Source organism: Acanthochromis polyacanthus, chromosome 15, assembly GCF_021347895.1.
Source record: "Acanthochromis polyacanthus isolate Apoly-LR-REF ecotype Palm Island chromosome 15, KAUST_Apoly_ChrSc, whole genome shotgun sequence".
Classification (NCBI taxonomy): Eukaryota; Metazoa; Chordata; class Actinopteri; family Pomacentridae; genus Acanthochromis; species Acanthochromis polyacanthus.
In genome coordinates, this window is record NC_067127.1 from 7,899,490 (window position 1) to 7,913,436 (window position 13,947).

The window sequence follows — 13,947 nt, forward strand, 5'->3', positions numbered from 1 at the left end:
GGAGACGGCAAACGCCTGTAATTGAGGGGTCTGGGTGCAGTTTGTCTTATCGCAGTGATAAGAAGAGTGGAAACCCATCAACAAACAGTGAGAAATATGTTAACTTTGCACGGATTCCACTTCATACTGCATCAACAAATCTCTGTTGTGATAGTTGTAGTATTCACTCTATAATATTTACATCCTCAGTAAACACAGATGTGATCTATCCAGTGAAATTCCAGATGTTTTGGAAGTGAAACCCACAGGAAACTGTCCTCTGACGGTTTTATTTGACTTGGCATCAGCTGATGAGTTAAATTTAGGCCCTTTCCCACCCACTACGCTGCTGTTGTTGTTGTATTTGCACGGCCTGATAAAACATTCATTTCCTGAGCTTTCTGCAATCGCTGGACCACACCCACAGGACGGCCCCAGTCAAAGCGCACACCCAGGGAGGTCAGAGGTCACAGACTGACGATGGCGAGTTATTGAAATATACATGCATGTGGTGAAGCTCAGAAACTTCCTCTGCAGGGCCGTAACTCTGAGCCATTACTGCATTTTTTTGTTAGAACTGCACACTTGCAAAAAAAAAGTGAAAGAAGGAGGCCTGAGAAACTTTCTAAAATGATGCCATGTGTGGTTAAAAAAAAAAAAAAAACTTGTCTAGTGATATTCCTATGCTACACTGCCATCTAGTGAGGACTTGGCAAACACAATGACAGGGAAAGATGTCACCTCTCCACCGATGTCTCCTCCTGTCACAAACACTCTCTTGCGGTGTCTTTCTCTCTCTCTCTCATTCCATTTTTGGTCAGCCCGAACCAGCTATCTGGAAAATCAAGAAAACAAGAAGCACTCGGAGGCAGAGAGCATCTCTCTGCGGCTGGTTGGTAGCTGTGGGCTGTGAGGTTTGTGCTTCAGATTTGGTTAAAAACATCCCTCAGTCTGTTTCATGGAGGAGTGTCAGCCAGACACATGCTTGGGAAAGTTGTGTTGTTGACATGCTCTGGGAAGTGGAAATACAAATGCAAATGTGAAAAGTATTTAACTAAAGAGATGTATGATTTGGACTCCTGAGCTGGGCTAATGAAGAAAAAAAAACAAGGCTGAAAAATTGAAATAAGTAAATACCGGCACGAGATCTCCAACACAGTTTATATTCAAATGTGATATGAATTGTTTAAAATGTTATATAAAAGTGCAGAAATGTATACAATTAATCATAAATATTAGAAGTAAAAGAAAGTCCTCCTTCAGCTGTATTCGGGAAATAAATCCCCAAATATATTGTAATCCAACCAAGAATTGTTTTCATAACTCTTTTCCCCTCAGTAGCTTTTAACTGGAAATCAGATTCATGAGTATTTCTGCATAAACACAACTTCAATAAAAAGAGGATCATCTTCGGGTCACAGGGAAAAGTTGTGACATGATCATGAAAATTGGCTACAACAGGACATCGTGCAGCACAGGAGGGAACATGTCAGGTCTGTTGAAGTGGCAGATGTGACTAAAGACAAAAATAACTAGTTTTCATCTGGCAGAGACTCTTACAGAAGCTCCTTAAATGACCTTGAAATGCTTGAATGGAATCAGAATCGGCTAAAATTTGAGGAGATTTGACATTAAATCCTTTTCCGTCTAAATCGGAATCCCACAAAGCAGTAAAAAAAAAGAAGAGATTTTCCCCTTTAGAGAGGAAACTAGGATATTAGTGTTTCACTGAGGTATCATTACAGCTAAAATGTAGTATAATATGCTGTAACTGACTATGAAACTAAAAGGGAGCCCAAAAAGTGGTGCCAGTCAAGATTTTTCAGAGGGAATTTAACAAGGGAGTGCATTTGTACCAGTGACTGTGACTTGTCAAGACACACAGGCATCAAACTCGAGCATCACTTCAAAACATGTAGCCAATCACGCACACCTTTGAAAGGCTGATATGTGTAGTGCATCACCTTAATCTAGCAGTGGAAGGATGATCACATGATGGCAGTGGCAGGTAGTCTGGGGGGGTGGGGGGGGAGAGCTGCTTCGTGACAAGAAAAAAATAAAATAAAAAAAATAACACTGGAGATGAGAGTTCTGGTTCCCTTTCGAGCTGCTTTCATTTAGGCAACAACATGAGCATGCACCGCCAGTGTTTGACTCTGCTGCTGTTACTTATCACAGAGCCTAACAGTTTGTAAATAAATGAAAGCCTCTCTCTCGTGGGGCTGCAGGGCCACGGTCTTTGTATTCAGGAGTCTTTGCAGTTTGCCGTTCTTGCTGTCATTCAAGCACTTGCCAAGACATTTGCTTTGGTCCTTTTGCATCGCCAGCTCCTTCGATGGAAGCACACACACAGATAGGATGAAAATGTTAAGCAGACTCCCCTCATTGACTGGCTGGACTGCTCTTGGCTGCCTGCACCGTCTAACCGGAGCTCAGTGCCTGCCATGCTCGCCACAGAGACAGAGAAGAATGGCTCTGATCTTAAAGGCGAAACCCCCAACTGGGGTTTCACTTCATGTTGGAAGAAGGACTGGGTGCTGTCAGACCAAATTCCCAAATACTCGACAAAGCTGTCTCAGGCACAAAGCAATTAACTGTAGTTGTGGTTGTGATGGAGCCAAGTGGGATACGCTGCTTCCTTTATTATGAATGAATTTTGCTCTTTACTGATATTATCATCACTGATTGTTCACTTCTCAGCATTTATTTTCAACCAGTTGTGTTGCTTATACTAGAACTTGCCTCACAATATTTGGGAAAAAATGCGAAAAGCTTCGACTTTACTGACTTCTATAATGGAATTCATTGCCTTGGTGCTCCAGGTAATTTGCCTGACAACACACAGACGTATTACATTAATACTTGAGTGGTAGAGGGCTCACTTGTGAAATGACCTAAAGTAGCCTAATGGCTGCTGAGTATATAGTATAATTTCCTTCTGCAGCACATTATTAAAGACAAAAATAGCTCAGTTCGTTTTACAATTATGCCTCAGTCATCCCAAACAATACCAATGAAGTCAGACAGGTTCACTCAGGACATGACGCACTTTTCCCTAACTCCAGCGCTCTGGCTCGGCCCGTCGTTGAACTCGGGAAAAAGCTCTTCATTTTATCACCCACTTCACATCAGGAGCTGCCCTCAAACTCTCCTCATTTATAGCAGGCCTTACCTTCACAAAGCACACACGGAGCCACACAAACAGAGGCTCATACATACATTACCCCCCACGCTGTGCTGCAGATTGCCAAAGCCTGCTAGTTTTGGGGGAATCACAATATCTCCTGAGGTGACTCCAAACCTTAATTACCCCGCGAACAGAGGCAGAGATGGATATCTAAGACAGCATCTCACTGAGTGCTGAGCTGCCTCAAGAATCCCTGTAAGGTAATTACTACTTCTGCAAAAAAGAGAAGGAAAATCAGGAGGCAGAGGTAAAGAAAGGAAAGCAAACTTCATTAAAATGAAAAGCATTAAAAGCATATCCCCTCCTGTGATCATCATTTTCTTGTCCTGCGGTTCTCCAAGCCTGGCTCAAGCCCAGACTCACTGAAGCATCAGACTTCAGCGGTATCAAACTAAGAGGGACTTAAAACCGCACAGCTCCGCCAAACCCCGCCCGCCAAAGCCATCGTTCCTATCACATCATTTATAAGTTAAATGGATGCCTTGACCCTGCAAACATACCCTCAGGATTGGGAATCAGGCTTCCATCTGCCTTAAATTCATAGTTATGGATTAAAAACAATAGCGGTAGGAATCCTATACCTGGAGCTGTACCAAAATGTAATCAATTGTTCTTTGGCTCAAAACCTACCTGTCCAGCTAATGTCATGTAAATCCATTCAAACATTTTAGGAAATCTAGTTGAACATAATAATAATAACAGGCAAAGACATAACCTTGTTATTCAGGTAATAAAAGAGTTGATTTGAGATAAATATTAAATACTTGCGGAGGAACTTTCTATATTTTCTAGGTCAGCGGATAGTTTCTACCATTGGCTTTTAAAACGTAATTATATTCTAGTTATTTCTAGTAGAATAACAAGGGAACATGTCATTAAAAGTTACTTTCGCTGACTTTTAATGACTGAGATGATGATGTGGATGATCACCCCTCCGAGAGCTGTAATACTTTGATATGCCATATACGTTGGCTGTAGGAGTGATGCGAGAGCTTTATAATGTAAAACAATGTCAGAGAGTAATTTAATGTTAGGATGTGTAAAGCAGGTTTTCTCAGACAGTGTAATTTGTTACCTTTTTTATTGTGCCCAGAGTGCTCAATTATTTGTTTGATCTTCCTGCGCTTTTTGAAAAGAACAAAAGCATTTGTGATCTTAAATTCCACGCTGTGTTATTCGCATAACACGCCCGGTCATTTGGATTCAGATCTGACGGATCAAAAACTGTTTTCAGTGAGGTTTCGGCTGATTGAAAAAGGAATATTTTAGACTTGTTTGCGGGAGAGAGTCTTTTTAACTCCTTGGATTTGAATAAACACGTCTAGTCTTCCTAGATTTGGTGTTCTTGCAGAAGCAGGGACATCGAAGCTTTTGTCTTGTGGTTATTGTCCCTCGAAAATCCTTGAAGAAGAAGACTATTCCACACATGCCCTGGCAGCGCATGTCAAACTTGCTCCTGAACCTGATCCCTGGGCGCCCCATGATGTGATTATCATTGAATATTTCAGGCTTTTCATTGTGCGAAAAGAAATATCAGTGGAGCAGCACCATTCAGCTGTGGTCTGCATTTCGTGCGGAGGGCACAGACATATTGGGTAGCCTCTAGCTTATCTAACCATAATTTAATGCTGTGCTTTGTCGCTCCTCATCAGACTGCTGCTTATTCAAAAAACCATGATTATAGCAACATTTTTCATTGTTGAACAAGGGCATTAGCTGTTAAGAAATCTGTATATAACTTTGCATGACTAAGGGTCAGTTTCCTTGATGGGGATTAGAGTCTGTCCTAGAATAAAAACCTTATTTTACAATGGAAATATCCCTTTAATTTTTCTTCTATTTTAGAACTAGGCTTAATGCATCTAGCTGTAAGTGTGCATCCACACTAACAGCTTTGTGACAGCAGTCCATTGAGGGAAATGCCAATATCATCATGCAACATGCTCACAATGGATACAACCCTTAGATGCTACTATTTAATTACACTAAACAGAAAGTACAGCTGAGGCTGCTATGAATATCATTAGCTTTACACATATTCCATCATAAAACTTATTAGAGACATTTAAAGTTTGATCTGATGATGGTGCTAAATGAAAAATGAGGGAATCACTGAGGTATTTTATGTCTGCACCAAATTTCACAGCAATCCATTCAACAGTTTTGGAGACATTTAATTAAAAACCATAAATGTTATTAGAATAAACCCCCCTGGGCACCATGAATGTCTGCAGAAAAAAAATTTCCGGCAGTGCATCTTGTAGATATTTCAGCGGAAAAGTGCAGATTTGGACGTGCTGATTTAACTGCAGCACATGAAAAGTTAAAAGATCGGTGATTAATTGGGTCCGACTGGGCCCACGAGCAGCTTTATCATACTGTGTTTTGTTTTATTTTATTGTTATTATTAACCTTCTACAGTTTATGGGCCAGCACAAGCTCCAGTGGTGGCTAACAGGCCTCGATAATTGAATTCAGACTGACTGACTTGGGCACTGCTGCTACTTAAGCAACTTTAATGATGAAGAGAAAGTGGGAGCCCTGTGCTTTTTAGGGCAAAGAACAGGACGATCGGTGCAGAGTGCAGCAAACGCAGCCTCCTGAGTTCAAACTTCACTTAACTTTGGCCTCAGCTCACAGTTTAGATTCCAAGACACAATGCATCTCTGGCAACACAGCGTTGACACTCACGTTGAAATGAGAGAATAGTTAATGATTTTATTTTTCTTATCTTGAAAGGATTGTTAAACCATGTGTGAAACTATTCAACAGCAATATTCTTCAGATTTTCATTATTCAACAAAGCAGCTGTTGAAGAGAAAGAACAGATTTTCACAAAGATGTGGACATGAGGTTATTTCTATTGGGGCAAATTGTATTGTGAAGCTTTTTTCACCAGACACAAAGAGAGCATTAAAACACAGATGTATCATCAGACACGGCTCGATTTTTTTAGCAACCTGGATTCGCCCTCTGGAACATTAGCAGTGTATTTGTGAGTATCAGTGGTTTAAATATTGGTTTTCCTGACAATAACAGTAAAAAAAGAGCAATTCAACATAAAATGGAACACTGCCATAGCTGTGTGAGTGCTGGTCCAGTCGTATCAGGTTTGCATAAATGACATGGAGGCATATTTGCTGACATTATGTGAACTATTCGACTTCAGATAAAAAAGTACATTTGCAATATTTCGCATATTCCCCACAAAAATGTTCCTTACTCTACCATTAATTTACAGTATTGACACATTCAGCAAAAACCACAAGTTACACACCGGACAGTTTTTCAAATGCAAAAGCACACAAAAGCGTTACGGATCTCTCAAAAAGTCGATCACACAGCTGCAGTTTTAGCAAAACGCTGCTGCTAAAGTCTCGCAAGGCCTTGGAACACATAGCTCCACTTTCTCAGATCTTAGCTCAGACTTCCTGTGTGTCAAATAATTGATTTTGAAATACCATGGCCGGCTTTGTAAAGCAATGAATGGTTTAGGGCCAAAATACATTTTTATTCTGCTATTCTTTCATGCGCCATCCAGACCTCCCAGGTCTGCTTACTGTCCCCAGGGTCAAAACAAAACACGGAGAAGCAGTGTTTAGTTTCTGTGAACAACGAATAGGAGATAAACTTCCACAAAACTTGAGCTTCACTCCAACTCTCAGTTCACAATTTTTTGTTTGTTTTGCACTGCCTAGAGCTCATTCCTTATCTTTTTTTTTTTTTTTAAATCATCCTTTTTGTACGTAATAGTAATTATTTCTGTGTGTATCATTTTGTTGAATTGTGTTTTACAAGTGAACTTTGAATACATTGAGGTATTTACTTGAAAAGCCGATTCAGGTAAAGGTGACGCACATATTGAACATTTGCTCATGTTCTTTTGCAAGTTTGCAGTGATCTAAAATATAGACTATTACATCCTGTAAAAGTTGAAGTTTAAAAAAGAACATGTGAAACCTGTGGTGAGCTTTCTGATATTGATTTTGATGGGTCAGAGGGGTAAATGGTTTTAAACCGATAGTTGAATACCTGCTGTTAAAGACTGCTTTCATTGACATTGTGTGCATCTGTGTGTGTGTGAGATGTGTCTAACTTTGTTTTCATTGACTGACCTCAGCTACAGAAGTCAAACCTAATATTTACCTCACTTTTTTTCACTGCCTCCCACTGCACCATTCATTGTTTTACACTCTCCAAGAAAGAAAAGAAAAGGAAAAGATCCTACAGAAACCTGAGGGGACCTTTGCCTACAATTTACAATAATTAATGTAATGGATGGAAATGAAAGCCCTTTTGGTTCATGAAATATAACCCAAGGTTGGGTGCCATACCAGGTGCTCTTGCTTGTCATTGTCATTATCAAAGAAGAACACGGTTAAATGAAAGAATTAAGGTCATGACTTCAGTTTCTTGGCTCTGATTCATGTTCGCCTGCTGTCCTGGGATTTGAACTGTAGCTCTTTGAAGACCAACTTCAATCATTTTAATGAGTTCATCATACCATTGCTGACTGAGATTGTTGTAACCATCGATTTTTCCTTTTTTTCTCCTCTGATACATTCATTTTTAACGAGGCAGGTGTCCTCGTTGCTCCTCAGAGGCAATCAAAAAAATGACACATACAGTAGGAACCCCGGTGGTAATCAAACACCGCACTGCTTTGTAGGTTAAAGGTGAAGAAAACCCCTTAAAACGGAGCAAAAGAAGTGTGTATTCTATCACTGAAACAATGCACTGTTCCTTGGGGAGATAATTATTTTATGTGTTTCTCATGAGTTACGTCTAAACGCCTGTAGAAATCACATTTATACAGAACTTTTAAGAAAAGTTAGACTATAGATTATCCTCACTGAATATTCCAGTGAAGGGAGAGCTGCTGTAAGGTGGTGGTCAGGCTGTAAGACAGGAAAATAAAGCACTTGGAGGGAGTTTACCTGATGAAAACAACAAATATACCGATTAAATGATAATAAACAGTCTTGGAATCACTGTTAATCAATTCATAACTATAAGGAGACAAAGCGTTTGGAATGTGATGTGCAGCGACCGTCAAACAACATAATTTTTTTTATGATTAATGCTTAAAAGACAGACAAAAATCACATTTATACTTTCTCTCTTGTAAAGTATTGGCAGTGCTGGACGTGGTTATTTACATTAAAATGACGAAGATAGTTGTGCTATGGATGAGAAAAGAGGACTAGAAATCAACTCATCTCTGCAGGGATTACAGATCATAGTGTAAAGTGGGTCTGATTGTTGGATTGTCAATTCTGGAGAGCTACAGAAATGTTAAAGCTATTTGACTATTGAGCTGTTTTCACAGAGTATGCAGGCCCTTTAACACTGCGAAGTCTTCTCAAAGTCCCAAGAAGCTACAGAAACAGTTCAGTGTGGGTATTTATTTACAGGCATAAGGATTTAGATTTAACTCCAGGAACCAATCCTGTGCAGTTGGGCCACCAATTGAAACTCGCTGATATAAATGCATATGTTTACCGTTTAGCATTTTAGCTCACACATACACAAGAAGTGCATCTGAAGATGATGGTCTGAGGAAGCATTTTTTCCCCAAGCAAAGTACTATACAGAAAAAACCTTAGTTGTTTTTGTACATACATTGTCCACATCAACCCCAATTTGCATGAAAGAAGCCACACTTTCTTTACAAGCAGGACAACAAGGCCTCTTTTTTATAACTTAATTAAGTAGTCCAATTACCGTCACACATCGCTGTAATGTGATGCAGGCTTATTTATATTATTCATGAACACCAATGAAGACTCACCTTGGCTTTGTAATTTGGTCTTTAAACAGCACTAAATTAGCGTCATGCTAGTCACGTTATTGACCGTCACGACTTACAGCGTGCGAGTTAATCAAATTTGACAGCATCGCAATGCATTTAAACCATTGTTCAGTTGCAAAAATGGAAAAAAAAACCAGAACCGTAATCTTCGCTTTTGTTTTTATTTCTGTACATGATACAACATCCTCATAAATGCTTTTATCACAAAGGAGCTAAATAATTTGAAAGTGACAGTGCCTTTTATGTCTTTTTCTTCTTCATAACAGATCTGTTTGAAATCATTGTAGAACAACCCAGACAGTGTTTCTTGCTGTTGCTTAAGCACACCCATGTGAACGTCATATTTTATTTATGAAGCCTGAAAAGTGTGCCACAGAGAGGGCCCGGCTTCCTACGTCAGGCTTCAAAAAACTGGATGGCGCTCATAAAAGTTTCAGCTCCTTTCAGAATGGAGAGTTCAGACATGTTGTCTTTAATTATTTCATTTCACATTAAAAGTTCGAAAACATTCACTGCATACCCAAAAATGGGAAGATTTCTTGGTGCATTTTGAGGGTATCCCCTTCTGGACCTTCCATCTCTATCCATAAAACATGTGAGAAAGTTTAGCAGTTCTCCAGTAGCTAACCATATCTGACTGGGCTTTGCTGTTAGATGTAATTCTCGCTTGTGTCAGATGCAGACTAATGTATTAGATTCTAGGATATTTCCTGAAAATGGAAAACAATAGTAATGTTTTCCCCATAGACTGTGTATGAACATGAGTGAACCCTCCCAGTGATTTTGAAGCTGAGCATGGCGGCTTGGGCCATCGCCATCTTGGCAGTACGTGAACCTTTTTACTTGCAGTTAATCCAAAAATGAACAAAGAGGTCAAGCGTGAGTGGAACTGAGGCTTCAACTGTCCTTTGATAGTGCCTACATGTCACTCAAAGCGACTAAGCGGCCCTTAATTGTGCATAACTTTAAGCCTTGATACAATTTAAATAGTGAGCTGCATGACAATTCTTCTCTTACACAGTTGCCATGAATGGGGAAATCAGCAACAGAGACCAAATCAACATTTGTCCCAGGCTAAAAACATGCTTTTTCTCTGCTTTAAAGTTGAACATTTTAACATGGAGGTCAATGGGGATTGACTCCTTTTTGGAGCAGCCTCAAGTGGCCGTTAGGAGAACTGCAGTTTTTGGCACTACTGCGCTCTCATTTTTGCAGTCTTGGAGATTATCACTTGCTTTTTAATGCAACTGCAAATGGCAACTTTAAAGTCACACTCTGCTACAGTAAGTGCAACCTTCTTTTCAGTACAACATGGAGCTAACAGGTCTCTGAAGATTTCTGAGCAGATTTCAGAGGAGTGTTCAGTTCTGTGAATTAACAGCAAAAAAGGAATGCATGCTTATGTATTTCTTCGGCAAGCATCCACTTCAAGACTCATTTTTATATGACGCAAGCTTCCATACCATTTTATTGTCCACAAATATATAGACCACGAGGTTTATAGAAACATGATAACACAGAATTTCATCATTAGGAAGAGTTTGCCCCAAAATTGGTAGCTTTGATGCCTGCAACATTTCCAATGCTGTCACATCAAAAATGTTCTGAGCAGCCACTGATCTCTGACAGTCTCCCATGTGAGATTCTTGTACCTCATTTGTGACATGTTTCTAATTTCGGTCTTTCACAACAAAGTATAGACAATAAAGCTTGATAATGATGAGGTCATACTGTTAAATAAAGTGTGAGTGTCACCACCCTAACACTGAATACTGATGCTTCCATAAATAGAGAGTCGATTGACGTCACAGTAAGATTCCTCACACAAATTAATGTGAACCTACACAAGGTTTGTGAATAAATTTCTGATGGCCTTGACAACTCTCTCTTCTCTCACACCTCTGATAAACTCGACTGAGGAGTCTGCAAGCCTTTGTGTGTGCTTTTCACAGAGGCAAATCTCAGAGGAACAGCAGTACGTTGAGCTATGACAGTCGAGCCTGGGACGTCGAAGTCTCGCACTTTTCTTCTTTTCTTTATCTTTCTTTTTCTCTTCTTCCTTGGCTACTGAGAATAGGCTGAGTCTTCCCAATTAGCAGTTTTCTGAAGAGGTGTTGTGACAGCCAGGGAATACAATTTACAGTTGTTAAAGCCTATCTGAAGACGCTGTCAGTGTCTAACAAAGATAATATTAAGCTTGATAATAATCCAGAAAACTATATGAAATAAAGTATTGTGATGATTGATTGGACATGCTGGGATCAAATGTGGTCTAATCCTTGGAGCACATCTGTGCAAGCTGCTTAAACTGCTCTCCTGAAATTGCTGTCTGCTGCCAGATAATGTAGACCAGTCGCAAATCAGACCTGCCTATTGTAAGCTGGTGGGAGACCTGCTCAGCTTATCCGAAAGCAGGGAGGAAGCTTACAATGGGGAGTCTAGGAAAGGAAATGCGAGATTGGTGCTGATGTTTCCAAGAAGTGCTGTGGCTCCATTTATTACTATCTGACAGGAGACAATCAGCAGTATGCGAATGGGAAATGAAAAATGCTATGGCGGTGTGACAAGCTTGTCTTAGGAAGTTTATTTGCAAGATATATGTTTATTGTAAATATACCACTAACAAAACAGCAGCTTTATCTGTCTGATTCTGTGGTGGACCAGTTCCTTTCAATGAGCAAACATTTTTAAGCATCAGTGGTATGGTTCCTTAATGCGCACTGTAAAAAATTTAAAAGGAATTGAGTCAAATCAACTCATCTGTTCTACCTGACTCAATGTAAATATATGGATTTTGCAAATCTCAGGTTAATTAAACTTAAAATCTGTTTTTATTTGCGGATAACTTTAGTATGTTTGAAACACGATGTCTTATAACTTGAGCCATTTTGGCATAAATGATGATTTGAACAAACTGCTAAGTGTTCATTCAACTCATTAAATTAGACAGACATGATCAAAATTTGCTTGATTTATCTTAAAAACATGTTGAGCTAAGTTAGGTTTGTTTCTTGTCATAATGATAAAAACAATTCGAACCATGACAACAATCAGTACTGAATTCCATCCCAACCTGTAGAATTGTTAATTGTGTCACTGTAACGGAGAGAAGCTTAACAGATTGACTTTGGACTGAAAGGCTTCAACCGCTGTATCTATAATTTCCCAATATGAAATTAAGAGGAAACTTATTAAGCTTGCAAAATGTAAGATGAAAGCAAACCTGTCTATAACCATTGTCTGTGTGACTATTAGATTCAATTCAATATCTGAATTTAATATCTCAACTTGATTTGTTCTGTTCACTTAATTTCATTCAGCTATTTTTAAGCTTCTCATAAGATGACTTTGAACTAATTAATCAACTGAAGTGCAGTTAACTCCCATTTTTAAGGCAGCAGAGAGACTTATGTTTCTAAGCTGGTGGAACTTAAACTGATCTACAGTATGGAGATTTTGGGGAAATAACTGCAGTAACACCTTAAAGAAAGGGGAACTGGCTTCATTCCCTCCTTACTATGAGTTAGATATTACTTTCATAGAAATAGGGTTCTATGTGCATCTTAAAGGAAAAATGCAGCTGGAGCAGATTCTTCTCAGCTTGAGGACAGCAAGTTTTCAGAGAACAAAAAGAAGGCTGATGCACACTGTTTAATTCCCTTTTCACCTTTTGTTGTGCAAACTGCATAATGTTTCAACACTATAGTGTATTCATCAAAGTCAAAGTGGACACAGGTATGAAGGAAACATACATTTACCCCAAACCAGGTGTGCAGTTGTCATTGGGTAATATAGTCGAACAGGGATTTCTAAACTATTGGATGCTAAATGTGGGAGTTCTATAGTCTGTGTCCAAGTGCCAGATAGCCAGTAGCTTATCTGTTGCCTGCTTGTCCCTGCTGTCCTCTTTTAGCCTCCCTTTGGCCTCACCTCGACTGGTCAGGGCAGATGGCCACCATTCCCAAACCTGGCTCTGCTGGATGTTTCTACCTGTTGAGATTTCTTCTTTTCCACTGCCACATTGATGCTCGCTCATAGGAAATCTTACGATTCATTGGGTTTTCCATTTATAGTTTTGTAGAGCTTTAACCTAAAATTTTAATTAGTTGGGTGAATCTCCATAATTAATAATACCATAGGGCCATAACCTTAAAATTCCATTTAGTCAGGTACCCTTGTATTTTATATAATTTTGTACCTAATATTTAATTCACATCATGATTCAGGCTGTAGGGTTTTAACCTTAATAATTAAACTTCAGGTAAATTTGCAACATCAGTCTTGTACCGCCACTGGAAGAACTTTGACTTGAAGGCCGTTGTTTTAAACGTGCAATATAAGTAACAGTGACTTTAATTCAATGAGAATCAACACAATAAATCGCTGTTACAACATTAAACATTCAAGGAGATGGATCTTGTTAACTCTGGGCCAAGCCAGGCTAGCTGTTTCCTGTCTTTTTGCTAAGCTAAATTGCTAAATTATTGCTGGCAGTTCATATTTAGCCAGGATAGACATGAAAGTGGAAATGCTCTTCTCATCTTACTCTCAGCAAAGAAGTGATTTAGCTTATTTCCCAAAATGTCATCATACTTCTGCCTTGCCAAGGAAGGATACCTGACCTCAGAATGCAGTAACAAAGTGGGCTTAGCGCTAGCCAAGTAAAGTAGTAAGGCTTGGCTCTATGTCTGCTTTGAGACAGACAAGATTTTGGTCCACCTCTTTTAATAAAATGCCCCTGACTTTTTTTCTATTGAAGTACTGATAAGCCTCTGAGCTTCTCGGGTCATTTATTGTCTCGCTGTCAGTAGCAACAGAATCAATAAAATGGAGCTGGCTAAGTAAGCTACTGTACGTTATCTGAGGACATTTGGGTCATTCTCCCATGTCTCAATTGTAATAGGCAGAGGTGTGATTGCATTATCCTGTTTAAGGTGTTACTGGCTGTATTCCCACACCATTTGTTCAC